The sequence below is a fragment of the Dermacentor variabilis genome, chromosome 5 (genome assembly GCF_050947875.1).
Source record: "Dermacentor variabilis isolate Ectoservices chromosome 5, ASM5094787v1, whole genome shotgun sequence".
NCBI classification, from domain to species: Eukaryota; Metazoa; Arthropoda; class Arachnida; order Ixodida; family Ixodidae; genus Dermacentor; species Dermacentor variabilis.
This window is the reverse complement of record NC_134572.1, coordinates 44,657,577-44,684,565: the sequence shown is the minus strand read 5'-3', so window position 1 is coordinate 44,684,565 and position 26,989 is coordinate 44,657,577. Positions and strand designations below refer to the sequence as shown.

Sequence of the window (26,989 nt, the reverse complement as noted above, 5' to 3'; positions counted from 1 at the left end):
CCAAATCGAGCCGCAACAGCTTATAGCTCACTACATTTTAGCTTTGTCTGTGTACATATTGTGACGGTTAAACCGTGCAAAAGAGAAAATAGATGTCTAGCAGACATGTGAAAACTCTCAGAAAATTAAGACTTACAAGATGGTTACTCGTGTTAGTGCGTGTTAATGCACTATATCCTCTGTTGCTTCCTGGACTAGTGCGTAGAACTTTGTATGTGTTCGTGCTCTCTGACTTTATCCCATAATTTCTGGGGGACACATACAAGGACGCGCATATTTCGTTTAAAACGTTCGATGCATGATTTTGCGCTTACCGCTGCACTGCTGTTATTGAAATTTCGCAGGAAGATCGCGTTTTAGAGTCTACGTCGTTCAATGTTACACTTCGCATATATTTAATTGCCAGTTTTCTCAGAAAAAAAAAATGCAAATTTGCGTTCGTTTATGGGTTGCAAGCTGCTCTCGCGACCGCGCTAGCATAAGCTGGTATCGCCGCCTGCCGGCAGCTGCAGATAACAGCTGTTTAGCGACGGTTCTTGCCTGCTCTAGACATAGGGTTTCCTACCATAATTGTATGAAATTCTATGGTTCCAGAGAGCGGGCAACACGCGATAATCCTTCCTGAAGGGCTGCTTTCTGCAGCTGCCGGTAGGCGGCGACACAAATTTACGGTAGCTCAATCCCGGGAGTAGCAATGCATCCGCATAAACGAAGGCAACTTTGCCTTTTTCTTTTCAGAAAGACCTGGAAATTAACAGTGAACGTGTTACACTGAAACATCTACACTCCAAAACACGATCTTTCTGCGAAATTTGAGCAAGAACAGTACATCGGTAAGCGCAAAACCTTTTTTAAAACATTGTAAACGAAATATGCACGTCCGTGTATTGTAATTTCATTTCGTTTGCCATGCGAGGAGGAGTAATCGGTACCACGTAAACGCGCCATGTCATTTAAAGTCGTGGGGGCACTCACCAGTAGGCACATAGGGTAGGGTCTACTCTGTTCCTTCGCGTCGCGATACGGTTTCTCGCCTGGTTATGGGGATGGCCTTAAAAAAAAACGCCGACAGGGTCGTGCTTTGCGAGCGTGAGCTCTTAAATAGCTCACGTTCACATGCGCATGTGGCCCCAAACCACATGCGCATGTGTATGACTGCACATATGTTGTGCTTTCCGTGGTAACGAGCCTCCCTTTTACGTTTTGATGTTAATACCATCACGCATGTCCTGCAACTTAGCGAGAAAATCCCTAATTTTAGCGAGTTCTGGGTCACTTCAACGACAACTTTACCTTTTGGGAGCCTTAGCGATTACCTTTTTGTTCGATTTAGCGACATTTTAGTGACCTAAATGACCAGTAAAGTGCACTGGTAAAATGACTCAAGGGATGTTGGCTAAGTTCAATGCCTCACCCATATTTAATACAAGGCCTCCATATGTACATCCATTTGTCTCTCGTTTTTAAGACAAGCGGAACAGTTTACTAGTGAGCCACTTGAGCGCATCAGCGCTGCTTTTCTAGGCAAATCACAATCTTGAGATATCATAATCATTCTCGCAAATCGGTGATTATTTGCCTTTTCCGCATTCTGACAGTAGGGTAGTTACCGAAGAAGCCAATTTGAAATTATAGTTTAGATTTTAAAAAAAAACAAGGAAGACGTCTCCGAGCAATCAAAATAATAAACAGAAGACAAAATTCCAGAGACGTCAACACCATCATCGCGAACTTTTGCTGGAAATGGAGAGTTCTGGGTTGCGAGCTGGCAAGAATATAAAGAAACGCTGACGTCACCCCTTTTAGACGCCAGTAGATGATAAGAGACAGCTTTGTTCTTTTCTAGCAGCAAGCCTGGTCACGGGTGAAGAAAACCGACAAGCCTCTCAAGACCCCATCGATGAAACGCTGGAATGTTTGAGCAGTGATAGTGTCGCACTATCCCTTCTCTTATATTTTACAATCGGCTTTTCCCTCCGCTGATCACAGGGTAGAAAACCACTGATGGCATTCTCCTGGTTAACTTCCCTGCAGATTCCTTTATTTATTTTTCTCCCTCTTACTCTCCGGCAGCAAGAACCCCAAACACGGCGTCTCAAGGGGCCTCTCCGAGCCATAATTGTCGCAACTTTTAAGGGCTATACCTGTCAGCTTCGACCAAGACGAACTTGTCTGTCAGCTCTGTTATCTGTCGACGTCGACAAGGACACAGGAATGAACTGACCGGCAAGTCTGCATCGTGCCGAAGGTCTGCTGGCAGCCATAGGAGGAAGCAAAGCGATGCTGCAGTCTTAGTATTTTTCTTTCAGTTTTTCGAAGAATTCTGGCTGCGTACGTAACCGACTCGAACTAGTTATGTGAAGGCTTGCGTCTAACTTGGCGGAAAAGGGACAAAGAAAACACACAGAGCGATAAAAGGAAGTTACGGCTTATACTCTCAGAAGACAAAGGACATGAGCGGCGAGGCGCTTGCAGGAGAGGAAAGAAAGCAGCCTAAAAAATCTCGTACAATATGCATTGCCCATCGTGAGCGTTATGTAACTTGCATACGTGCCACCTTTGATGTTCGTGAGCCGTGTGGCTTTAATTTCCAGGCGTCTATTCTTTCCACGGCGCCCTTTTCTTTTCCCGATGCACGTATAAACTAAGGTACACAAACGTGTGCGCACCTTTGTTCGACAGCGCGCGCGAGTCGTAAACTGAGACGTAATAACAGCTATTACACGCAGGCGGCACGCCGAGTGAGAACGCGCAGAATCGCGAGCGAGCGTGTTCTAAAACGCGTGGCAGTTGCTAGCACTCGAGTGTATAGAGCCTCAGCCGACAGACATAAGGGACGGGAAGACCGCTGAGCAAAGGCAAGGAACCTGTGATTGGCAAAAGATTAGCGAGCAGTTCGTGACGAAGGAAATGGGCGAGAGCCATATCGCGGTGGCTTTAATAGCCCAAGGTCGAGGATTCGACTCCCGGCCACAGCGGCCTACGCTATTTATTGATGGCTAACCGATCTATTCACGTCGTTTAACTTCCCAAAGTAGCACTGGACGTAGAGGATGCCGCAGTGGAAGAGGTCCGGATTAATTTCGACCACTTGCGGTTCTTTAACGTGCGCCCAAATCTAAGCACACGGGCACTTTTGTATTCCGCCCGAATCGCCAGCGCCGCCGCTGGAAATCGAACCCGCGACCTCGCGTGCTCAGCAACAGAACGTCGTAGTCATCAACGTTTATAGACACTGCGTCGCCCTGCATGCCGGGTATACTTACTGATGAAAAGCGAAGCAGTTATCAAAATAGCCGATCAAGAGATGGCGAACGGCAACGGTCATCGACAACGGACGAGGACACTGCGCAGGCACAGTAGAGTGGTGCCAATCTAAGAACCCAGGGGTAAATACGCTGTTCCCTGGCTCAAAGAGGATTTGTATACGTACGCCAGCCAATTACGTTAGCTCACCTTAGTGGCGCCACGGTGAACCTGAGCCTCATACAGCATCTGCGTCTCCCGGGAACTATGTTTTGGAATGTGGAGGCCCGTGCAAAGGGTAAGTGTAGAGCAGTTGCATAGGCGGAGCTTGTACTCAATTTTTAGGTAGTGACTGAGTGTGTGTGTGCGTGTGCGTGTGTGTGTATATATATATATATATATATATATATATATATATATATATATATATATAAAAGGTGCCGCCATAGCCATACGGAGCTTTCACATTTGCTGAAACTGTTGATCAATATTGCAGTATAACGAGATGGCTGACATGGAAACGTTACCGTAATTGTTTTCAAAGACTGATGGAATGTTAAAAGGGTTGTGATAGAGACGGTTACATGACGGAGTATTTATTCTTCAATTCGGTTTCAACACGTCGAAATAACCCGATAACGGCTTCTGTCATGCGGACACAAATTGTTGATGGCTTATTTAATAATGAGAAAAAGAAATTCATTCTCTACTGCTGTACACATATGTTTTGCGAATAATGTTATTTTCGCCATTAACTTTACCATATGATCAATCGGAGAAAATAAATAATTCCGTGAATGTAAGTACCAGCTAGCAGACTATTTATGGACCGCCTGTTCATACGTGGGAAAACTTGCAACGCACAATAATGTAGTAGAGCAAATGACAGTGTTTGATAGACACACACACACACACACACACACACACACACACACACACACACACACACACACACACACACACACACACACACACACACACACACATATATATATATATATATATATATATATATATATATATATATATATATATATATATATATATATATATTCTCAAAGTCCAAGTTATGTGAAGTAGCAGATCATCACGTCTCTCAAGTATGCATGCCTTGCGAACGATTTTGTTGATACTTTTATTACTATTGTTACAACTATGCGAAAAGGAGCAGCCGTCATCGATATAGGGTGACATCTGTTTCTTAAATGTTTGTTCCCATAAATAAAAGAAACATACACGATTCTGAAGTTTTCGGCAGAAATACCGATACCACATAAAAGTGGTCTTATTTATGATTTATTGCAATTTAACGCTAGTCTCCTGACACCTGAAAAATTCGTTCTTTTTATTAAATTCATACAGGGCCTTCGAATAACGCATGAGCCAGCACGTACCCGCGCGATGAGCTCAGTCTCGCAGAATACGAACGCGAACGAAAGCGCAGAGAACAGAAAAATAGTTCACCAAAGCGCCGCCAGATGGCGGCACCACCTCAAAAAATACTCCCGATTTCGCTTCAGCCCACGCGTCGGGCAGGGGGGCAGCCGTTGGACGCGCGTTTCACAGTGCCACAGAATAAAGTACATTGCGCAATGAATTGTACCGCAGAAGCAACGCGTACTTTAAAAAGACAAAGAACAATGACGGCCATTCTAAATAGACTCAAAACAGCTGAGTGGAGAGAAGACCAAGACAGGAACTAGGGGCGTGCGATCAGCCCACACTCAAGGGAAAACACATTCGCAACGGCGTTGTTGATAGTTGTCCGCTGTGCAGGTAACATGTATTCCGCGCGTGCCTGGAGTGTTCTGTCTTCTGCTGAGGCGCAGAATACAAGAGGGAAAAGGTCAAGGTGTAGAGACATTCGCAGCTCCTCTCCTCTTACTACCATTACCTTCGGAAATTGCTTTTGGGGTGCAGTGTTCGCAAAACTTCTGTTACGTAAAAGAGCTTCTTGATTTACGAGCGTTTGAGCGTAAGCCATTCGCGATAGCCACCAGTGTGCCAACGAAAAGGTAGCCACGGTGATGGCAGGTCGCAAACGGCAGTTCCTAAGTGAATACGTCTTCTTACGTTCACCATTTTAACAAACGGGAGGAAACCTAACCACGGCGAGCTGGTAATGCCATGACGACACGGTTATGCTGTTAGATTGCACATATGACATGCAAGGCTACAAACAATATAAGAGAACATACTGTCTTTTTGTTGTAGCATGCAGCGACAACGCGCCTCCGAACGCAGTTGCCAGAAGATGCTGCTGTAGGATCATTGCTCACTGATGCTATACATAGTATGGCCTATACTTCGTGATCCCCTGGTGGATAAGCTATATATATCTACGTACGCATTGTTTAATGTGGGCTGGGGCGCTATAACGTAAAACTATTCCAAACTTTTCTATTCCAATTCTGCTATCGGCCATCCACGATTGGTCAAAATCTTTTTTCGACCAGCCCCACTTCACCTGTCTGTCACGCGACGTCACGAAAACCGCGATACCTCCCCATCTGATGTTATGTGTACAGACTGATTATGCATGATTTGACGAAAAAAAAAGAAAAACAGATGTTTCTGATTCGACCCCTTTTCGCCATTAGCCCTAAGCTATTGGTAAAAAGTTTTCGGGCTGCACCCACTTCACCTGCCTGTCACGCGACGTCACAAAACCGCAAAAACTCACCGCGTCAAAGTGACGTGTACACGATAAAGATGCATTAATATGCCGAATAAAACTGAATTTGCTTCGGAATAGCCGCATGCTGCCCCGTTCCGAAAGGAATAGAAGATGGCTGCCGCCGATCACTCAGACGCTGGCTACTCGCACCTGTCGGAGAGCATGGGTGTATTTGCGTATAATAACGCTTCTTGCCTGGCCGTGTAACGTTTTCGAGCACTTTCGGCACGTTTACCCCCTCATTCTGCCAACTCTTCTTTGCTGAGGGTCCGTTTTAGCGTCATTCTTGAGCTTCCGTTGCATGCCGCCGCGATTTTCGACCAGCCACCGCAAGCTAAGTAAGGGAAAGCCGACCAATCGTAGCCGCCGGCACCACCCTCTTCATCCGGTTATCGACTTTCAGTGCAGTGGCTCGGCCCCATCGAATCCCTCTCCACTTGAGCCTTCTGCTCGCCTCTTGTCAGCCAATTAGATACGACAAGCCGCTCAGTGTAGGCAACGTTATTCGTTTTTCAAGCAAACAAATGTGACCTCCTATGAACGAGGAGAGCGTTTGATTGGTCTGTTTAGACAACCCTGCGGGTGACCGCCCGGCGCTTGCGTTGGTGGTTACGCAAATTTGACGTAAGGAGATTAGAATAGAAACATATTGGAAAAGTTTTACGTTATAGGGCCCCTGATCACCCGTTTGACGTGCATAGGCATCATACGTGAAAAATGGTAAATTACAGAGGCGGCGAACAGTTCTGAGTGCAGAGACTTCCTGTGAGCAGTATGTGATACATGTGTAATGCATGTCACTTCGAGGAAGTCGACAACTGGTGGATAACTCTCCGAAAAATAATGAAAAAAGGTATCAATCACGCGATTCTTCGCCTCTTCATCCTGATGAACGCTCGCCGGAGTTTCTCGTTTGCAGTTTATTAAATGACAAGGCGCTTTACGACTACGTCTTAATGCAAAGCATTACAAGCCTGAAGCAACATCCAGCACCAACGAAAGAGAGGACCTGTGTGTGTCGCATAGGCGAGCCTAATAAACAAGTCAGCCAACCAGGAGCTCCGTGTCGCACAAAAGCCTTACACATACAGAGTAGGTCTTGCTTTACATTGGCATTTGCCGAATCAGTGCTTGCAGACATTCAGTAAAAAAAAAAATGCATGGGCAGATTTAATGGACGGTCGGAAACATCAACTCACGCATGGTACAAAGAATGGCGTACACCGCTGACAAACTCCGGTATGTTATGATACAAGACAAGTGTATACGTCACGTCTTTTTACTATAAAGCCCCATCTTATATCATTACCTGTTCAGCTGGAACACACAGCCATACGCAGACAGCCCTATCCTTGTAGCCGCGGAGGCTCTACCACAACCTTTATCTTTAGAACCATGGACGGCTTCAATTATGAACCGTAGGGCGGCAAATCGAGCACCAAGCAGAGTTCACTTCTTGCAGGGGAGATTTGTACAAGATACAAAATTACGATTATGAAATAAACGAATGTACTCAAGTTATATCTATAGAGCAGTATGTAAATATGTAAGCACTGAATGCAGCCTTCTAAAAAGCATATGAAATGCTGGTAGCATGCTAAGTACTCGACTAATTCCTAACTTGAAAAGTATATAAAGTGAAATATATATTAACGTCTAATTCAAGAACTCAAGCCTTAACCTCATTGAGAGATGTATATTGTCGCAAATAAGACACGCACAAAAATGTTTAGACACACAGACGACGACAAGGGCTGTGTGCAATATATATGTCCGTCTACCTTTTCTTGCGTGTCTTATTTACGGCAATGCTGCCCTTCAGCAAACTCCTACTATAGGCGAAGAAGCACTTCTCTTAACCTCTTTATTGACTCGAAGAAAGAGTTGTTTTACGAAGTTACCGTCCTTGATTCGATTCGGCATTTAGTGCGAGAGTTGACGGTTGACTCTAATAAAAAAAATAATGCATGTTTTGTTTTAAGCTTTAGATATGAGAAAAAAACGCTCGCAACATTTCAGCACAGTCGCTCATTGAATGAGAGGGATGTCGTTAAACAACCAATTATACCCAACTACGCAATCACTCTGAATATAGGGAACATGTTCTAGATATAGCTAATCCGAAGTAACTCTGAATGTAGGGGAATGCGACTGTTTTGCAATTCGTGCTTGGTTTGTATGTCTGCTTCTGAATTTGAAAACATCATTCCTTAGTTCTGTAGCCACGTATATACTATAATAAAGGGGTTAGGTTAAGATAAGTGCTCAGATGAAAACAGTGTTCCTCCAGGAATGGCAAAGAACGATTAAGAGAATAAACAGAACGCTTGATTGCTGTAATCAACACAAAATTCACCTGTCTATTCTAAATATATTCTATTAAAATCGGGCCCCTCGGTTAACCCCCTTTCTTCTCGTTTATCGGTCTATTCTGCCGCACAAAGCGTCATGGCTGCATGCCTACGCATTGCTATTAGACAACCTTGTGACGTAGACTGATCCTCCTTTCGGGAGTTGGAATGTTGTAGAAAGATACGTATACGGATAGGTATGTACGTTTACAAGAGGGAAACAAAGATCTTGCCACTGGAGGTTACTGTCATGAACAGGTAACCGCTTATCTTTGAAGGCATGATGCTTCAATAGAACTGTTATATTTGATTTTTCTCAAAGCTATTATTCGAGCCTATGAATATAAAGCGGTGGCTGAAGTCGACCGCAGTTCTCACGAATCCACAGTTCTCGCGTGATATGAAACAAACAAAAAGCAAGCCTTTCAAACACTGCTCTGCGGGATTGTGCTTCGCAGTGCCGACATTTATTATGCTGTGAATATTGTGAATTAAACATTTTACCGAATAAACACAAAGTTAGTGGAACTGTAGTTAAATGAAGATGTAGTTTTCCTAAGAGCGCTTTTAAGGCTAGAGGCAACTTAAGTGCACTGAAGTTCCGGCGACTCAATGATTCAAATATTTTGTCCCACCTTCAGTGCCCATCTTCACCAATGCTGACCACCAGAAAGTGCATGACCCGAAAGCTTGCGAAATGTCTATTCGAATCCTCGAGTGACTCTTGGTCACACGCAAATGTAAGTGCCGAGGTGCGGCTTTGAATGAGTTCCTCAGTGATGTCTATGAATGCGTAAGTTAGCACTGGGCCTTCATTATAAATGCCATTGAGGCTATAGTAATAAACGTAGTAATACGCGACGTATCGTAGTAAGCTATCATGTCACACCCGCGTGTCGCACAGCCGCGCGTAAGGACACAACAACATGAGCAAACGTTTCAGAAACAAGAAATTTTGATATCTAAGGCCTACGTGCTCTTCAATACGCGACCTTGTTGCAGGTTTAAAAAGCATGATTGGGTCGCAATGTCAACAGTTAAGCACCGAAATCAGCGTCCTCACCGGTAAATGCACCACTGGAATGACAAGACTGTGAAACAAAACGCAGGTGACGATTTCGACATGTGCACTAGTGGTACTATAGTAACGCAAGATCACACTATTTCAAATAATGAAGCGTAGGTAACACCAACGTCTTCGCGAGCGATATCTGACCAGCCTTCGGGCTGAGGACGACCTGAGAAGTAACACCTGCCAAGGAGATTACAGTTCAGGTCGCTTATAACTCCTGCTTCTTGCAGTCCGAAAATAGCGAACGCTGTAGTTGCCGGGGGAGTAACCGAATACGAAGCCACCCCATAAGAAACGTCAAACGGACTCGGAATCAATTAAGCTTTATTCGGACTTGAGCAGCGAGTGATTGCCCTTCCGCACCGTTGTCCCGAGACGCCGGTTGTCAAGCTGTCAACCGCCTCCCTCCCAACGACAACGACCTCCGTCGAGTCAAATGTCATCAAGCCAGGAGCGCGAAGCGTGAGAGGCGTCTGAATTGTGAGCCAACCCGGAGAGCTGTTAACAGCAGCCGATGACATCACCACTGCTACAGTCCGTGGACCAAACCAACACCGATCGCCACCGCCGCCGTGCGAGAAAACAAAGCGCGGCAAGGCTCGCAAAGCCAGGTCGGCGCCAAACAAAAGCGAGGCGCGGGGCGGAGTTTGAACGAACACAGCGCACCCACCTGTACGGAGGAGGAGGGTCCTGCGGCGACCGATCCCCACCTGTCCGACGAGTTTCTAATCAGGCGAAGTAGATGGGACGGCCTTCGTTCAGCCTGCCGCTTCACCTCTGGCCGTCGGGTATGAGTTGACCACGCACATGGCGGCGCCTGCCTCGCCACACCGGCGTGCGCCGACGCCAACACACAACACGCACGAAGTACGACGCCGCGAAAAACCCGGCGCACACGGGAGCAAAGCCACGCGGCGGACGCGCGCACGCTGCCCGCGTAGCGAGCAGGCAGGGGCAGCGGCGGAGAGAAACAGCGGTGGGTGGCGCTACCGCCGAGCGAGCGGCGACCGACCGGAGCGGGCCCGCGCGTGGAAACGGTCTGCGCCGGTGGCGTACCTCCCCTCGCAGGGCGCAGCGGCCACCTGACTGGCGCGCTTCCTCCTCGCCCTCAGGAATGGGGCACGAGGAGCTCGCTCCCCCACCCTTGCTGTTCTCTCTCTCTCGTCTCGATCCGACCCCCCTACAGCGTTCCTTTCCCCACCGACGCGCCATCAAAAACTCCGGGGCGCTCCTATCCCCCCTCGCCCCCACCGCGCGCGGGCCCGAAACTGGGGCTTTGCTTCCTTATCGCTCTCTCTCTGCTCGCCTCTCGCCTCCGCATCTTTTTCGGCCACGGCAACCGTACTTCGGGAGAACGGTAACGGAGGCTCAGGCGTGCGGGGGTGCTCGGTGCAGGAGGGAGGAGAGACGCTCTCGTGCGAGAGCTTCGCTCTTCATTTTTTTTCTCTCTTTCTCTCTTTTCTTCTGCACCGAACTGCCCGTGCACGCTCCTGTTCGTTCCTTCCTAGAGCAGTAGAGTGCAGCTTGCGCGCGCCGTCGCTACTTCCTCTTTCTCTTCGATCTCCCTCTCCACTACTCCGTGGGCCGCTGCCGAAAGGGGGCAAGAGTTTTCGGCGCGGGGCACCGTGAGAAGCGCGCGCGGGACCCCTCGCTCGCTGGCGGCAAAGAGAGCAAGTTGTTGCCGCTCTCAGCGGGCGGTTGCGCACTTGACAGCGTGCGGCTAGCTTTTCGCCGCTGCGTCGCCTCCTCTCCCGCTTTGCGTTTCGTTTTGCTTCCCTTTCTTTACTTGCCGCCGCCGCTCAGCGTAGGAGCGAAAGCTGGGGCCGTATTTCCTTAACACCCGCTTGCACCGATCGGCTGATTACAGCGGAGCGGTGGCGTCCGAGTCAATTAAGTAAATACAAATTATGGAAAATGAAAGGGGTCGTTACGAAATGCCATATCTGATAAGGACCACATACAGGCACGTGCAACAAGTAAATGTATGTAACAAGAGGCAGCGCAAAATGGCAAAGCAACGGAGAAGGTCAAGGTGAATGGCCGCCACTATGAATGGTAAAACGCAACCATTGTTCCAACAGCGACTGTTCAAGACAAAGAAGTTGAAACGTCACCTACTGCTATTTACTACCTAACTTACTCGTTAAATAAGTCAGCTATATCATTTCCGGTGACATCTCCCCATATCAGAGTGTCGCGAACAAATTGCTGGTAAAGGTGAGACGAAGGCAACGGAGGGAACTGATATGGGCAAATAATTTTAAATGAAGATTTCTTTGCCTACATTCTCGCGTTTGGCGTGGCTGCCTGACTGTTGCTCTCTCGCCTGATATAATTGTAGCAAAGCTTATACGAAAGCAAACGCGAAATGCCTTATATAACCCTTGTATGCTGACCAATTATACACGCCTTCGTTCTGCTTATAAAAAAATATCTTCGAGCATAAAAAAAAAAAACATTCAACGTCGGCTCACAGGCATCTCTAAAGCACGCCGATCTGTTAACGGAATTGTGAACAATAAATAACAGATTCTTTAGTTTCTTTTCATTTAGCCACTCAGTATGTGCCAATGGGTGTGGGCGCGTGCTTGGCCAACCCTCCAGAATGATTACGTCCTACTACTATTCCTATATGAACATATAATTTTAGTTAACAGATATCTAACGCATGCCGATCTGTTAACGAGTGGTGAATTACATTTCACAGATTCTTTGATTTGCATTGCTTTCTTTGATTTAGCCGTTCCATATGTGCCACTGGAAATGTGCCAGCTTTTGTTGAGTTCTACAGAATGGTTATTTGCCAATGTGACACAAGAGGTACAGAAACCCTAAACGCTGCTTGATACGTGTCGTACTTTGCTGTGCATACACCGCCGTGACCATTATTCCCTCAATAAGCATCATACGTCATCTTCGTCCTCGCGACATGGCTGCGTGTGTATGTCTTACACTGGGCATCCACCTGATTTGAAGATTGCATTTCGGCGTTAAACATACAAATTGCAGGAGAATAATGTTGTGACCTCTGTGGCAGATAAACATGAACGCTCCATGAGGTGACAAATTGCACAGGATTAAAGCAAACGAATTGTACGCATCGTGGTTAGTTGAAAAAAAATTTTTTCTTTACCCGCTTTACGTAAGTTTTGCTCCTCTTAGATTGTAACATGTGGGTCGGATCCCCATTTTGTTTTTAACGAAATAGACGAGAGGATCAATGCTGCAAATACAACAGGACTTGCAGTTTTCCTTTGTTTCTTGAGTCGTCACATCACTCATCTGATCTTTAAAGCGCACGTTACATTGCATTGCAGTGAAAGTCTAACAAAACGGCATTCAAGCAATATAAAGCAGAAAGTTCGGACCATAAGCCAGTCGCCTAAATTTGTTAAACGCTTGAAGATTATCCAATAGAGCCGAGCATCATACAAAAATATTAAGCACCACATAACAGGCAATACGTCCACATATGCTGACGTCGTCTTGCCACTGATTTTTTACGGAACTGCACGGTTTGCGGGCAAAGAGAATACACGTAGGTTTCTGCGAACATTTAGGTTAACGCAGTTAACCTAACCTCTTTCGACTACATAAGAAAAACAGGAAAATAACATATATCCGGCACAGGTACACTCAGCTGCTGAAGTTTTGCATAATGCCTTTCCGTAGGACTGGCGACGTCTGTCATGCCATGCAATGTCATGCCATGCAAATACCTCGGGCATCGAGTAATAATTAAAATAAAAATGCAGGATTACAGCTCGAACGTTCTTGTTCTTGAATGTCATTTGAAAAGTTCTCGCTCGCGGCCCCATAGGGCGCAATGGCTCCTGCCACTCAGGCGGAGCTGACGGGAGAGGTGCTCCCGTAGTGACCGTCGCTGCTAAGAGATGGCGCTATGGTAGCGCTCGCGCTGCGCTCGTCGAGCCACCTTGACTCGCGCTCTTTCACGCGCGAGCTGACGGGGAGGGGGGTGCGCTCTTTCAACACTCGTATTTTTTTATTCACTTCTTAGCTCTGATAAGCATACCGCGTCATGATGCTTATGGTAAGAGAGTGATATTGTTGTTAACTAAACAGTAATAAAATTAAAATTGGTAAATTATAAATATAGTATTAAAGAGACACTTTCCGCAAGTATGAAATTAAGAGTATGAGAAATTGCATTCCGCAACCATAGGCCATTCTAAGCTGAGGGCTATACGATCTATTGAAATTGAGCTCAACTTCTGAAGTTATCTGGTCGTGGGTACCTTCCTAATGAGCGTATTAGAAGTGCGGCAAACATGAGGAACCCTTCTAATTGACGATATCTATAGGTGTACCTAATTGTTCAAATTATGGCAAGGATTGGCAGTATACAAGGAAGTACAGAAGCGCCGCAGGTGACCATTCGAAAAAAAGAAGAGTTCATAAAAATATATCATCATCACGATGTCGCATCGCCGCAACTGCTCACAATAAAGTAGATACAATAAACGACAGCAGCACTTAGACCCAGGTTATCCTTTGGTTATGCACCTATATCGAAACATTAAGCTCGCACTCAGCAACAGATCGGCGCTGCGCTAAATGCTCTGAGGTGATAGTCGATAGTTAAAAAGTAAGCTGATAGTTAAAAAGAGTCACAGGAAGAGCTTTTCTCGCGCTTAATCATGACTATGTAAAGTATGCTGAAAGCTTACAAACGTTGACGAGGTTAAAAAAAAGCGAGGTGGGACATATATATCTGATGCGAGGACACTGTGGAAGCAGAAAACGTATCAACGACCGCAAGAAATAACAAAAGAAACAAGCAAGCGAAGTATGAGGTAAACAAACACGACTGTGGTGAAAGTAACAATAACAACACATAAAGCAAGCACAGCGTTCACGAACAGAGAATTGTGAGAAGCGATGGGGCTGGGGCAGCGGAGATGGGGAAAACCGCGCGAACGCAAGAGAAGGCACAGAGCTCAACCGATGTCTCCAATTTCCTTTGTTTCTTTACTCCCTCGCGCCGCACTCTCTCTCTCTCTTCCTCTTCGACGATCACAGAGACAAGCGCGCGCGGGAGCAGACAGCGCGCATCGCATCCGTCCGTCCGGCCAGCCACCGCAGGCGGCGACGATAAGCAAAAGGAAAGCACATTCGCTTCAACCCCTCGCCTCTCTTTGCCCGCTTCCCGGACCGCAACCCCGTCCATGAGTCACCGTCGGAATGCCCCCTGCCCAGCCCATGTACTGCCTATCCCGCCAAAAGACAAGAGTGCGAGAAAAAAAGAAGAGAGACAGAGGGTGGAGGGAGACAGAGGGAGGGAGGAGAGACTTCGAACCCCAGCGAAATGGCAAGCCCATCTTGACTTGAGTTCAGGCCCCGGGTTTGCCCCTTGCAGCGACGACGGCGTCAGTATAGCAGAGAAAGCTGGAAGTCTACAGCCGACCCTCCGTATATACCTCCCCCATTCCCGTATCCAGGACGGCTATCAGCGAATTAGTCAAGGCAAGGCAGCAACAAGCGTTCTCGTCCGTTTGTCGTTCTGTCCGCGGGCAATTGCAACGCCGAAAAAGCCGAGCGGTCCGAGACCTGTAGGGGTAGCGCCGCATGGCAACCGGGTACTCCCCCGACCTCCACATTTGTGCCATATACGGCGGCGATTGGTTATAAATATGGAACCCTCCCACGCGGGCCTCATCTCCCGGATTCAGAAATGCCGTGCGGGGTCGTGTATACCATCGCGGGTATCAGTCATCAGCTCGCTGACCAGCGGCGGGTCCGTACTACGATGGCTATCGGCAAGGCGCCAGAGCGCGATCTGTGCCGCTAAACCGCGACAATGAGAAGAAGCTGACTCCAGGGGAAAAGTGGCGGGGAGGGGATGCAGAAGCAGTTTATTACGCCGTCTATCTGATTTCGCTGCATGCTGCATGCATGCACTCGCATAGCGAGATAGCAGTCGCGCGTCAAGCGCACGGGATGCGTGAAGAACGCGAGGCATGTACATACAGCAGGCGAGGGGACTTAACAACGCAATCGCCCCCTCCCCTCTCTGCCCAGCCCCCTACGATCCAAGGGCTCGCGCTATAAGTGCCACAGGGACGCTTAAGATGAGAAGATAGTGATCGCGGTTAGAACAACGAAGCTCACTTGTCGGAGTACACGTGCACTGGTTTCAGGCAGCGGCCATACAGTCTACTTTGACCCCCGCGCAGGTTCGGGTTCCACATGCCCTTCTCGTTATCGGTAAACAAGTCTTCGAGCCACACAAACAACCGATATATACGCCAGCTTCGACATAAGACGTCGGAACCGGGCGCAAAGATAGAGAGCAGACGAGATGCAAACAAGGTATACACGCACGGCAACTGCGGTTAAGGAGACAGAACAGCAGCTGCTATTGGTTCCAGAGCACTCCTTGCAGAGGAACGATAAGAGATCACCAGGAAGGCTAGAGAGTGCCGAGGTGTCCCACGATGGACTGTTTGCCCGTGGGAACGAGTCATGGGCAGTGGTGAAGTCTTTGAAATCTGCACGATCGCTCTACCGCACATGGTAAACAATAACTTCCCCAACCCTTGTCCTTTGATTCCTTAATGAGAACTTGTCCTATAGCACCGAACGAAAAAAGAAAAGAGCATAATCCTCGTTATACTGCCTCTCTCACAAGCCGTGCGTCGTGGTTCGGGACGGCAATCCCCATCAGTCAATCAGTATGATAGTGAATTAAAAGAGAGCAAAATATATATATATAAACGCATAAACAAGGAGAGACGAGTGAGCACTCACCGCAGACAGTCATCGCAGAGTCGATCTCTCTGCGAAAGAAGACAATCGCTCAACACGGACCACGCTTTCGGAAACGGACTTCCCGCGGAAACATTTCCGCGCATATGCACGAACGAGACCGCGGCGTGACGACTACGCCAGAGTTCCCGTGCAGCTCAGCGTGCCTACACGCGCCGCGGTGCGGCGCAGGTGACGGCCGTCGACAGTTGCTCTGAGCCGCGAGCTCAAAAAAGACGCGAAGATTCTCGGAGCGCACGTGGAACACGCCGAAATGCCACCATCCATCGTTCACTCGGCACAATTGTATCACACAGCCCGCTGACAGGTGTACACGCTCGCGGCGTCATATTTAGATGTGCGAAGCATCGAGTTCTGCAGTATTGTTGGGAAATGAGGGGCCACGCGCGTTGTTATTAGGACGTGATCTGAAAACGAAATGTCGGCGATGCCTGCGGAGCCATGCAGCCCACGCGGACACGTGCCGAACGATGGAAGAAAACAAATGAAACAGAAGCAACGGCAGCAAGCAAACAATTAAACAACCTCGCGCCACGGGAATATGTAAGCACAACAGCGCTTTAAATGTCCGCGGCGACAGAAGGTGCTGATTTCGAAAAAAACGCCGTTCACGTTTCTTCGTTACGCCGACTCCGATACAGCTTTGGAAAGGTCTCAATATAACATGCCCCCGGGCTTCACGGCGATGTATGCGTCAGCTCCCTTTTTCGCGTCGCTTGAATGCATCGCGGTGCTACACCACCTCCGCGGCGTCATGGATTGTCGGGAACTGCCGCTGCATAGCGAGTCCCGGAGTATACACTGCTATACAATGTATTATACGTTCGCTTGCATTTAATATAGGGAGACCACATAATGGAGTGATGCAATAATTAACGGGAAACGTTCGATCTCGCATTTGAATTAACGGATTCGCTACTACGAGACTAATTTGTCCAATTCTTCTAATCCTAGTCACTGTCCACTGGCTGATGAGCCCTGGCCTCAGCAGGGCGCACGCATCGCATACACACGCTTCTGGCAACGGCCCGTCGCAATCTCCCCCCAGATCCTTGGCGTTAGATTATGAGGCCACGCTCCTTCTTGTTCCCAGGTGCGCGGAACATTACGTGGCGTCCACGCAGCATCGTAATCGATCGGGCGGTGGCTGCTGATTTATAATTTCCATATCGACGGCATTTCAATCATTGCTGTAATTCAATTATTACGTACAAGTAATTTCCCCTGTGTTGTCCTTGGTGTCTGTTTATTGGCTTGTTATGAATTACATATATATATATATATATATATATATATATATATATATATATATATATATATATATATCTTCACCACTTCGCCGCCTTCCCAAATTTCACACACTGGAAGAACAACGTGCGAAAAATAGGTCTCAAGGATGTCGGACATGACGCTGGAATATATATGGTGCGAGTAATATCTACGACTGCGTGTTATGATTTAGCTTCTTCTTTCCTTTCTATTTCTTTTTTCTGACACTTGCGTACGACAGAAATGTCCTCAACTATTTGCTAGCAATCTCAGTTACGACAATAGATGCTGACATTCCCACTAATTGCTCCGCATGGAAGCACTGTAAACATGTATCGCTCAAACGACAGGGATAGTGAATCGTTCACGTAGTTATTTCTAAGCAAAAAGGGAATACGCACTCGGACAATTATGATTCGTTTCGATGCTTGCACACTGCACACTTTGACTGAAGTAGCAATGCCACCTGCATGTGTCGCCGGTCCGCCTGACAGGTCCCCATACAACATGCCTCGAACTTCGAAGCAATTACGGAGAATTAGCGCAACTTTACCTCTTAACCTCCGATGCTTTCGAGCAAAGAAAGTAGTGTCGGCGACCGAAGTACAGAGCCCGAGATCAGCTTAGGTCACGCTGACAATGGCCCCCCAAACATCTGACAAAGACTGCACGTTACGATTTACGACATGTAAAATGGTCATACGTGCACATCTGGAACCGGTTTGAGCCTTGTGCAGCTGCCAAACAAAAGCCGAGAGAAGAGAACCGCGTCGCCCCCTTCCGGTTCGGCCAGGCAGAACGCCTCCGACGCACGTACAACCCGCTACGAGCGAAGAGTCGCCAGCCCCGAACAAATCTTCGCCGGGGCGGTGAGCGCGCGATCGGTGGGCACACACACGCACGCGGCATCGCGATAAGGGACGAGCCGGCAGGAACGCCCTTGCTTTATACTTGTCGGGCCGGTATCGAGTGTAGTCCCCGCCTTCCGTCCTCTCGCCCGCGCAGCCGGTTTTTATCGGTACACGGTCAGCGGGAGGAAAGGCTACGGCTGGGCTCTTGCTCTCCCGTGTCCGGGGCTTTAGGGTACGGACGGGTGGCATCAATCGTCGCGTACAGGAGCCTGCGGCACCGTGGTCCACTGGCGGTGCGAATCGCAGGCAGAAGAAGACCTGCCGTTCGTACTTTGCGTCCCACTCAAAACTGTGCAGTGTTCTAGAATTTACGCGGTGCGTTCACCGCTAGCTTCTCAAAAGAATTTACCGTGCGACCGGTGCAGTATAGCTAACCAAAAATACACCGGTACAGCCGTACCATATACGATCAGGCAGGCACGAAAACGGCATAATTGGCGAGGCTATCAGTTCAGAATCCACAACGAATTCTGAATCTCTTCGGACGTGCGAATGAATTCCGATTGACGAACATCATTTTGACAACAAAAAGCAGATGCGGGCTGAAGTTTTCGTTGTAAGGACATTGGGTCGAAATCACGTACGCGATATGTGCTACTGCTCGTCAGTAGTCATTCTCTACTAATAGTCTGCGGCCCGTGCATTCGTGTGACGTCAGGACTCGAAGCTTGCGAATGCCTTGTGCTAAGTTGTTGCAGAATGATCGTTGTCACCGACGGCCAGCTATCGTGAATGGCTTGCGGAAGGCACGGAACGCCGTCCGACTAACTACCCCCCAACCTGATCTTACATATAAAATAAGGCTCATGAAATAAGCCACTTGCTGGGTGACGCCAGCATTGCGTTACGACTTCCACAGTACTGCACGGTATTAATGACATGCAGTCCATCGCGATCAGCCAGCGACGCCTCACTCCAGCTATTCGTCGGAATCTCCAGCCCGTACGCTATAGCACCGTTCTGTTGCATCCATGCGGAGCTTGAAAGCGAACGAAGCGCGCACCTCGCGAGGCAAGGTCCGTGGGCCCACCTCTTTCCATAGTGCGCTGTCTTTGCATAACGCTCCATTGAAGGCGAGGTGTGTGTAGTTTATCGTATCTATGGCACAGAGGGAAACGGCGCTTTGCCGGGACATTGCAGTATATAAGCACACGCGGTGTCCACCGTCACGCCGAAAAAAAAAAATATTTACGAGAGACGTGTGTGCTGCACACGGTGGGGAGGTGTACCCGGAGGTGGCTCAAGTGGTTCAACAGACGAGAAAAAATTGATACGCGAAAACGAAAGAGTGACACGATCCATGCTGTGTGCCTGCTAAAGCGGCGCGTTTGTGTTGCCTTTAGAAGAAGCGGTTCTGAGCTGCTGGCAACAAAGTGACTAACCCTGAGAGAAGCAACGGGATTACGCCACCGATAGTGGGCGGATCGGAGGTGCTCCGGCTTCGTACACGCAATCGTGTAGCCAGGCTTCGTTTGGAAGAGCTAAGGAGATCAGTTTTTGATTTTACGGGCATTCTGGTGTGCGCGCCTTCGCGTTCATGGACAGTTTGGTCGACTTGCTTCACGATCCAACAGAATCATTCCAGGACTTCATCCGTGCCTCTGTACGTTTTCTTCTTGCGGAAAGCGAGAATTATATATATATATATATATATATATATATATATATATATATATATATATATATATATATATATATATATATATATATATATATATATATATATATATATATATTGTGTGTGTGTTCGTGCGTTTGCGAGTAGATAGACAGATAGATAGATAGATAGATAGATAGATAGATAGATAGATAGATAGATAGATAGATAGATAGGAAGGGAGAGTGAAAAGGAACCAACCTTCCTATTTCATTTAGTGTTGGCATGTATATAGTAGCCACGTCCTTCGTTGTTTTCCTAATTCCTGACTACAATATGCATTTAGCTATACATACCAGGTGCACTACACGAGGTAAAACCACAATTTAGGGTACTGCACCGGCCTCGCTTAAGATTCCCTCGGTTGACGATGCAACTTGAACAGAACGTATAACAAGTCCTAGCATAGCGTTACCTTAAATTACCCCGCGTTGTTATCGGTTGGTGGCTCAAAAAAGGAAAAGAAATGTCGCAGTTTCGCCCGAAAGACGAAACATCGATTGCGATAGTAAATTAGTAGACAGTTATGGGAAGTAAGGATAGTATAGTTTTATCGGCCGTATAAACTTGGAAATATTTGCTTGCTAACTGAATCAACAAGCACGGTATTACGCGCGCTCGAGCAAACATGAACACATCACACTCGATCAGCGCGGACACTCGCTTTCAAAAGGCTAGTGTGAACAAGCGCGGCAGCAGCAGCGAGCGAAGTTACCTTCGTGCTGTTTATTGCTTCGAAGCAAACAGCGGCGAGAGAACAGAACGCACAAAGGTACGAGCTGTCTGCAGATCGCTTTCAAGATACGGGTCGAGCGACCGCGCGCTGCCGCGCAATGTACGCAGTTGCTGGAGGAGTAGAAGACGCCCACTCCCCTCCTCCCGCACTGCCTCCCCGCTTTCCTCCCTTTTACGCGCGAGCTTGAGCCGGCATAGCCAGTACGCCCGGTCGCGAAACACGCAGTTACTGAAGCAGCACAGCGCCACCCCTCTCCTTCTCTCTCTCATCCCCCACGGCCCTTCGCGCGACAGAAGACGGCGCGTTCGCTCTCCGCTTTCCTCCCTCGTGCGCGACAGATTGAGCCCTGATCCTCGGCTCCCCTCGCATGCTTTTCACTCGCGCGGACAGCACACGACGCGCGGCCACGGTGTTGCAGTCCTTGTGCTTTATATGTAACATCACGGCGACGGCGACGACAAAAATGCGGATGGTGTGCCCGTATAATTGCTGTCGCAATAAAATGCGTGGACGAAAGATAATAAAGAAAATAGAAAAACAGTAGACTTCAGCACCCTCACCAGCTCTGAACCCATTTAGCTCTTTGAAATTAGTTAGGCCGCCGATTCTCCAGGCCCAGTGACATGACAGTGACGTGAAGATTACGACAGCATGAAGGCCATCACGGCATGACGATTGCGATGACGATGATACGATCATGGCGGCATGACACTGTCGTATAAGACGATATGACACGTAGATGACGAGTACAACGACGACAGTGACAAGGCGACGACGGAATGGCGGCTTTGGTGTGATGATTGGTAACGCCTCAGCCAGTTACCAACTAAACGAATAAAGTGCCGTATGTATTTCAGCGGCTCTCCCCAGGCCTAACCTTGACCTAACCAAGATAGCGGACTTCGGATTAGAGTAGTAATTAACGTGCGGGCTACGTGTTAACAAGCGAGCTGGTGACATTATTCGTAGCCCACTTTGTTTCCTGCGCCACCCAAAGCTTTCAAAACTCGTGTCTCAGCTTCAACGGTGTTATACAGGGTGTCCCAGTTAACGTTGGCCAAGCTGTTCAACTGAAAAAAAAAAAACAATTTTAAGAACACGCGGCAAGATTAGCGGTCTGACGACCTAACACCGTAAGGCTTATAATTGCAACTTGCACCGTGTTTTCTAATTTTCTTTATTTTTCGCTAAACAGCTTGGCTAACGTTAGCTGGGACACACCGTATATTAGCGGTAATGCGGTCATCTTCGTTAGGGCAAGTTAGACGTGTGCACGGGAAAGCCTGCGCATATAATTTCGCATACATGGGCATTTTTCCCAACGCGACAGCTATGTTTCGTCTCAACCCATACTGGATACTATTCGCAATGGCTCAGCGTCTGTGGCACTCTGCTGCTGAGGCCGGGGTCGCAAGTTCTACTTCCTACCTTATAGTCCAACTTGAACTAATAACCGAAATCACCCCAACCCAAGATAACATATCCCTACCTATAACATAACCTACAATTATATCCTAACATATAAACTACATTTGGATGGGAGGAAACGCTAAACCACTCGTGGAAGCAAGTCTAGGAGAAATAACGAGAATTCCAAAAACTGTTTCTGAGTCATCCCTGCATACGGCGTTCCAATAACCACTATAGTTTGAATTTGGGATCATCATCGTTACCATCATTGTATATTCTTCTTCTTCTTTGTCGTCGTCGTCGTCGGCATCACTGAACTATTTTATGTCCATGCGCCGCAGGGCGAAGGCCTCTCCCAGACACCCCCCCCCCCCCCCCCCACCCCGTTTCATGTGATGCTAGAAAATTTACTCATCCTACCGCCTCTCGTATATATAGTCTTCTATACCGTTTTCGACAGCGTTTCCCTTAATATCCCATTCTGTGAATCTAATTGACCACCGGTAATTTGCTCTGCGCTTTACATAGCCTGATAAGCTCCACTTGTTCCTCTTGGTCTCACCTAACTACCAGTGTTTGCTTTCTAACTCACCCTGCCTCTTATCCTCACACCCACTATTTGCGTGGCAGCGCGCCGAATATTTTGAAGGAGCAGCGAATTTGTTACAGGGACCCTTTAACAAATTTGTTGGGTCCCAAAAGTGTGTACTTTGCAATTGTATACGTTCATTATGTTAAATAAACTTTCGAACTTTCAATGTTCGCGGCTCGAAAGCCTCTGTCGCACAGTCAGACGTGACGATCCGCCTTGTAAGCAGTTCCAGATGGGCAGCATTGTTTCCCACTGCGTTTCCAAGCCTCCTTTTTCCTCCAGCTTGGGACAGCTGGTCTCACTTAACTCCAAGTCACGCAAGGCCGTCGCCGGGACCGAACTGCGCTCGTATACGCGCAAATTCAAACATGCCGTTGCTGTCAGTTTCGAAACACCACAGAAGGGGACGTTGGTCCTTCGATATAGGTTGGTGACGTTTTCTCTAAAGCGTGGTTGTGAGCGAACACTGACGTCTGCGGAATTGTCACCACGCAGGAGGACTTACGGCGTGCTTTCATGGCAAAGATGACGTAAGCATTACTGATTGTTTACAGAGCATCCGCTGCTTTTGGTTGCGGTCTACTGGTTTACTGATTAGCGACGAAGCTTAGCGAATTCACACCCTTACCTTTCGAAAGCTGAAAGCAAGCTTTAAATACCGCGTTTACTGACAATGTAAGCAAATCAAAGAACTTGCAACGAGCGTTCCTGGAAAGCGAAACCAAAGCGCGCGCTACCTAACACAGATTTTCCTTGTTTTTATTCATTCACGTGAGCTCGACCGTGGGATTCAGTGAAGGCAGAAATATATTCTGCTCCATTCCAGCCAAACTTCAGGGATTTCGTACAGCAGTGGTTCTCAAACATTGTGTCGCGACCCTGGAGCGACCCTTCATGCTCACTAGATTGAGTATAGGGAGCGGGTCCCAATCATAACAGTTGTATTATGAGAACCAGCCCTGTGCACATGGTGCCAGGTTGACAGGCTGAGCGAATCGGAAAAGAGATCACAAAGTAAAAACACGACGCGTTTAATTGTCTGCATGTTCTCTTGAACTGTCGCGATGTGACGAAGGGCGTCGAAAAGTGCCAGTAGATATCAGCCTTGTACACATTAGAGAAAAAGAAAAGTAACATATGTAATAAGATGATTTATTATGAGGCACTAGGCCCAGTCTAGTAGCACTGGCAGTAGACGAAAGCTGATCACGCGCACAGCCAACACAAGAGCGCCTTCTTCGTCTTCGTCTTCACCACAATGGCCCCCGGGAGAGAAGAGGAGCCATCCTGGCGACTTACGGCGTAGGTAGGATGAGGGGGTCATAGTACGGCTTAAGTCGGTTGACATGAACCGTGTCACGCCCGCGATGCCTATGGTCGGGTGAAGGTGTCACAGGTTCCACAACATAGGTGACAGCGGAGGGACGGTCTATGACGCGGTAGGGGCCATCATAGCGTGCAAGGAGTTTGGTCGAAAGGCCAGGGCTGTGAGGCGGGACCCACAACCAAACAAGGGAACCAGTCGGGAAAACTGGTGTAAGCGCGTCACTGTCACACCGCAGCTTTTGACGACCTTGAGCAGCGGTCGTAAGGGTTCGCGCGAGCTGCCTACAGTCCTCGGCGTATTTGGCGGCTTCAGACACAGTCGTGCATTCGGAAGCGTCGGGTCGGTATGGGAGCATTGTGTCCATAGTACACGAGGGCTCTCGTCCATACAGCAGAAAAAAGGGCGAAAAGCCAGTGGTAGCTTGTGTGGCCGTATTATAGGCATATGTGACGAAAGGCAAAACAGTGTCCCAGTTACTGTGATCCGAGGCGACGTACATAGTCAACATGTCACCGAGTGTGCGGTTGAACCTCTCTGTCAAGCCGTTCGTTTGCGGGTGGTAGGCTGTAGACTTGCGGTGAACGATGCTGCATGCAGCGAGAAGGGCTTGGACGACTTCGGACAAGAAGACACGTCCCCTGTCGCTGAGCAGTTCGCGTGGTGCGCCATGTCGAAGAACGAAGTTCCGCAAGATGAAGAACGCAACTTCGCGCGCAGAGGCTGCCGGGAGTGCGGCAGTCTCGGCGTAGCGCGTCAGGTGGTCGACACCTACAATTATCCATCGGTTACCCGAGGAACTGCAGGGAAGTGGCCCGTAGAGGTCTATGCCGACGCGATCGAAGGGCCGAGCCGGGCAGGGCAGCGGCTGTAGCTCACCAGAAGGGCGCTGTGGAATTTTACGCCGTTGGCACGCCGTGCAAGCGCGTACGTACTGGCGCACGAAGTGATACATGCCGTGCCAGTAGAAACGCTGCCTTAGCCGAGTATACGTTTTCAGAACACCGGCGTGACCATTATGAGGAGCAGCATGAAAATAAGCGCATATGTCAGAACGCATGTGTCGTGGTATCACCAGGAGCCATTTGTGACCATCAGGCAAATAATTTCTGCGGTAAAGAACGTTGTCGCGGACAGTAAAGTGAGCGGCTTGGCGACGAAGTGTTCGAGAAGAGGGTGTGGCGGATGGGTCGTGGAGGAAATTCAGCATAGTTGAAAGCAGGTGATCCTTACGCTGCTCGTCCGGCATATCAGCGACGTTGAAGGCTGACATGGATGCGAAGAGCGGAGACACTGAAGCCACATCACAAGGTAGCGGCGATCGGGAAAGCGCATCGGCGTCAGAGTGCTTTCTGCCCGATCGGTAGACAACGCGGATATCATATTCTTGTAAGCGGAGTGCCCATCGCCCTAGGCGACCTGACGGATCCTTCAACGAGGACAGCCAGCAAAGTGAATGGTGGTCGGTGACAATGTCAAAAGGGCGACCATATAGGTATGGACGAAATTTGACGAGCGCCCAAATAATGGCCAAGCACTCCTTTTCTGTTACTGAGTAGTTGGCTTCTGCCTTCTTTAAAGTGCGGCTCGCATACGCGACGACGTACTCGTCATAGCCGTCTTTCCGTTGTGCGAGGACTGCACCAAGTCCGATACCGCTGGCGTCCGTATGTACCTCTGTAGGCGCTGTGGGATCGTAGTGTCGAAGAATCGGTGGCGAAGTAAGTAGGCGACGTAGTTGCTGGAAGGCTTCGTCACAGGAAGTTGACCACGCGGAGATGCCGTTGGTAGCGGTAAGCAAATTGGTCAGTGGTGCGATGATAGTCGCGAAATTGCGCACAAAACGCCGAAAGTAAGAGCAGAGCCCTATAAAGCTGCGGAGCGCCTTAAGAGTAGTGGGCGTCGGAAACTCTGCGACCGCGCGAAGCTTGGCTGGGTCAGGAAGCACGCCGTCCTTCGATACAACGTGACCCAATATTGTTAACTTGCGAGCAGCAAAACGGCACTTTTTGATGTTAAGTTGGAGGCCAGCAGAGGTGAGGCAGGTCAGTATCTCATGCAAGCGAACGAGGTGCGTCGGGAAATCTGGCGAAAACACCACGATATCATCAAGGTAGCACAGACATGTTTTCCACTTGTAGTTGCGAAGGATGGTGTCCATCATACGCTCGAAAGTAGCGGGCGCGTTGCAGAGCCCGAATGGCATTACGGTAAATTCGTACAAGCCATCGGGCGTGATGAAAGCTGTCTTCTCACAGTCATCATCTGCCATCGGCACTTGCCAATAGCCGGAGCGAAGATCCAAAGATGAGAAGTACTCCGCGCCTTGCAAGGAGTCGAGGGCGTCATCTATCCGAGGCAGCGGATAGACATCTTTACGAGTGATCTTATTGAGTCGACGGTAATCCACACAGAAGCGTATTGACCCGTCCTTCTTGCGTACTAATACTACAGGAGACGCCCAAGGACTGTGGGAAGGGCGAATGACGCCACGGTGCAGCATGTCGTCGACCTGCTCGTTGATGATCTTTCGCTCGGCTGCCGACACGCGGTATGGTCGCTGGCGTAAAGGAGGATGGGAACCAGTGTGGACGCTGTGAGTGACGGTTGCCGTACGCCCCAGAGATAGTTGGTCACAGTCAAACGACGAGCGAAAATTCTGAAGAAGCGCGAAGACTTGTTGGCGATATGGAGGCGGCAGATCGGCGTCTACGACAGATTCAAGAACGTCTGACGACGACAATGATGATGATGATGTGCACGGCACGGGAGAAGTGAGGGCGTCGAGTTCATAACAGGCCGTGTCGTCGGAAACATCGAGAATGTGAAGCGGGTCAAGGGGCTGAACACGACCGAGTGATTCGCCGCGCAGTAACGTCACATGGTAGTGAGACGGGTTACACACAAGCATTGAGGATAATCCAGACTCAGTGGTGAGTACGGCAAATGGGAGAGGTA

General features: G+C 48.5%; 1 protein-coding gene across 3 annotated transcripts in view; it reads right to left on the bottom strand.

The window, feature by feature from the left end:
- zfh1 (Zn finger homeodomain 1) overlaps positions 1 to 26,989 on the bottom strand; it is a 211,946-nt gene that overhangs the window by 31,150 nt on the left and 153,807 nt on the right. Inside the window, exon 1 of one of the 3 annotated variants that reach the window (XM_075692291.1) lies at positions 10,017 to 10,367. The exons of the other annotated variants lie outside the window; for them this stretch is intronic. The gene's annotated coding sequence lies outside the window, so the exon portion shown is untranslated. Of the gene's footprint in view, positions 1 to 10,016; positions 10,368 to 26,989 lie in introns of those variants that run through there. 3 annotated transcript variants of the gene reach the window in all.